Below are 3,455 nucleotides of genomic sequence, written 5' to 3'. Positions count from 1 at the left end.
AAAAGAACTAATCCCATTAGTTCGGATGCAGTTAGAATGTTAGAAAATTCCCCTATGACCCTGTCTTTCCCCTCCTCCCTGGCCATGTAATCACATTCTCCAATTAACCACTCTGGCTGGCTGTGAAACCTAAAACTCTTCTACTGATTGCAGTAACCAAAACATCTGTGGAATGTAATGTCAGTTAGGGAAATCAATCAGCTCCATCAGTTCTCCCTCCCTCCTGCTCATGGCAACTTGAAAGTTTTGCAAGTTGACATTCTGTTTTTAAAGAAATAGCATGGAACCGTTTGTTGCTTAAGACTTGTAAGTATAAAAAATAACAACTGTTGCAATATTTCATTTACTACGTATGATGCAATCGTTATATATCTATAAATACAAGGATGTGCCTCATCCCAGAAGTAAGATTTAATTCAGAACCAGTCTAAACATGAAAATCCTTTTCCTGCTTTTTGCTGTCCTTGTCTTTGTAGTCCTGCCTGGATCAGGTAAGACACTGATAACAAGAAGGAAAATCCTGTTTTTTCTAATAAAGTAGGACTGCCTCTGCCAGAAGGATAGAAGGATCTGTCTCGTAATCAAGTCCTTTCTTCATTTCAGCACCAGAAATGCATAAATAATGAACTATTGCATTTTGATATTATGTTCTTATCTAAACTTCTTTCAGCTATTAAGATTTTTTAATTTCAGAACATCTGAAAAATGCACCACTGACTTTTTTTCTCCCCGGTATGAAAACTGAACATCTAGGGAAATATAGAATGGCAAGGTGGGATTGGAAAGCCAATTCATTGGCTTTGTTCTTTCATTCAAAACATATCTTACTTTTTTAATTTTTATTTATGGTTCATTGCATAGTCAGCCAGATGTTTAGACTGGATTAAGCATTTTCAGGCACAAATTAACAACTATTCAAGGAATCTATATGTAATTAGCCTGAAAAAAATAAATGAAACAATGAATTTTCTAGTCTTGCAATGAGACATCTAGAAACAGAAGTAAGTCTTTTTCTATATAATACTAATACAGAACACAGGACTCTTAAATACTCCCTCCAGTCTTGATGATTATATCAAGAAGGTTATTAATTTTTTTGAAAGCAATACTGGAATAAATTATCAATGCTCTCTTCTGAGGTTTTTCTTTCCAAGCTCACAGTCAAGCCTACAGGCCTGAGTTTCCTGGTGATGTTTCATGAGAGAGTTAACCAGAAGATCAGAGAAAGAGAAGAGATTGAAAATGTTTCTAAAGGAACTAATGGGGGAAACATCCAGAGGCAAGTTGGTATGTTGGTAGCAAAGGAGGAGGAAGAAGCTAATTATTTTTTGCCCAAGGATTTTCTACTCTAACCTCACACTATAATGAGGCATTCTAAGCCAAGATTCTTTTCCTTTAGATAAGCAACTTCTCATGGTAATAGGTTAAAATATATTGCAGAAGTTAGGTGATTTTCTTTTTCTAATTTCCTTAGAAACAGATATATGCCAGCCAAGAAATTCAGATCAGGGCAGGCTTCAGCCTTGCCTTAAAATGAAGTTATATGAAGTCTAATTATTTTCAGTAAATCTACAAAGCAGCTGAAGCCCTAAAGGGGATATGTCCCAATAGATACATACCAGTGGTGGGTTGCCCCCGGTTTGCACTGGTTCTATAGAACCGGTAGTAAAACCGGTGGGAGACTCCGCCCACTGACCCTGATGTCATGAAAACACTTCTGCGCATGCGGCCCATTGTGAATCGGTAGTAAAGGTAAGTAGAACCCACCCCTGATACATACATACATACCCACATACCTATAGACATATATGAACGCACAGACACATATATATTGGGGTGTGTGTGTGTGTGTGTGTGTGTGTGTGTGTGTGTTTACTCAACCTACAACTGGCCTGTTTTTTTCTTTCCATAGGGAAGAAGAAGAACTGTTTTCAAGGACTTGGAACCTGCAAAATACGTTGTCCTGAAGGCACTAGAAGCTATGGGAAACAAAATTGTTATTTTTTTCAGCAGTGCTGTGTACGAAGTAAGAAATATCTCCTCCATTAGAAATATTGCAGTAGGAGCTTTGGGCACTTTGCCTATCTGCTATTTGTATTGTCAAAGGACTGCAAGGCATTTTCATGAAGAACAACTAATGTTTTCAGTGAAAACATTGGGATCAAGGGCCTGGATAGCTCAGCAGACTAAGGAGCCTGGATAGCTCAGCAGACTAATGCATTGTAATTTAACTCCAGCTGTCTGCAATTAGTAAGTTCGAATCTCACCAGACTCAAGGTTGACTCAGCCTTCCATCCTTTCTAAGGTAGGTAAAATGAGGACCCAGTTTGTGGGGGCAATAAGATGACTTTGTAAAATATACAAAAGTATGAAGGCTATTGCTTAATGCATTGTAAGCTGCCCTGAGTCTCCGGAGAAGGGCTGCATATAAATCAATTTTTTTTAAAAAAGGGGAGGGTGAGAGAGATTTAAGAGAGACTGATGTTCATTGAGCAGGATCTATCAAGTACATCAAATTATTATTTTATTGTATTTATACAGCATTTGGAAAATAATGGCTTACTGCTGCCCTCATGAAGACGTTCAGGATCCAGCCATGATGTGATGTTACTGCCTGCAACTGCTTTATCTTCCTTTATGCAAATCCAAATCATTCATTAGATTCCAAAGCATTTTCCCTCAGAAGTAAAATTTGCAAGATTTGCTTAGAAAAGAAGCTTTTCCCTTTGCTGCTTTTAATAAAGTTAAAGATGCATTGAAATTTTCATGCAATTTATTTTTTGGAACCTCCCAACAAGATATTTGCCTGCCTCACGTGTGTAAAGTTATAGTTTATATATATATATCTATCTGCTTATGTTTGAGTGGGATTCTCCACAATTCATCCACCAAGAAAAATACTTAAATCACATACATGAATTTATATGGTATTTATTTATTTTATTGGAATATTTACATTTTATGTAAATACTCCAATAACTAAGAGTATTCAGAACTAAGAGTATTTAGCATAACTCTAAAGCAAACAAGTTATTTTCATTGTAATAATAGACCACACCCTATTTTAAGAATAAAAAATTCAGGATGATACAAAAGCTAAAATCCATATCATTTGAAAGTATGAAAATTTAGTTTGGTAGCTCCATAGGTCCCAAGCTTGTTTCCTGACAGATGACAAAACATTTGATTTTTTTATGCTACTGTACCTCTTTTTCTCACTAGAGATTCAAAATTATCATTTCACCCATTAGGAGGACTGAGTTGAAGATTATTCAAAAATAAATTATCATTGACACTCTCATTTCAAATACAAGGGCTGCGGCAAAATAGTATTTGGCTATGCCATTATGCATTACAAATACCTCAATTCCTTGAGTATACAATTTATTGTCCATCTATCATGAAAAAAAAATTAAAGATTGAAAATTTAAAGAGCATGTGTTCTGTACTTGTAC

The 3,455-nt window shown here is 35.9% G+C and overlaps 1 long non-coding RNA gene across 2 annotated transcripts; it reads left to right on the top strand.

Annotated features, from left to right (window-relative positions):
* Positions 1-238: 238 nt before the first annotated feature.
* Positions 239-2,754, top strand: LOC117671389 (uncharacterized). Of its 2 annotated transcripts, none has more exons than XR_015733971.1 (3): positions 239-306; positions 1,913-2,026; positions 2,542-2,754. It is a non-coding gene; the product is annotated as an uncharacterized LOC117671389 (long non-coding RNA). The 2 variants fall into 2 exon arrangements; XR_004592822.3 differs by lacking the exon at positions 239-306 and adding an exon at positions 418-491.
* The last annotated feature ends 701 nt before the right edge of the window (positions 2,755-3,455 follow it).

Source organism: Pantherophis guttatus, chromosome 1 (assembly GCF_059756535.1).
Source record: "Pantherophis guttatus breed Tessera chromosome 1, ASM5975653v1, whole genome shotgun sequence".
Taxonomy (NCBI): domain Eukaryota; kingdom Metazoa; phylum Chordata; class Lepidosauria; order Squamata; family Colubridae; genus Pantherophis; species Pantherophis guttatus.
Note: the sequence above shows the minus strand (reverse complement) of the source record. Positions and strands in the feature narration are given on the sequence as shown.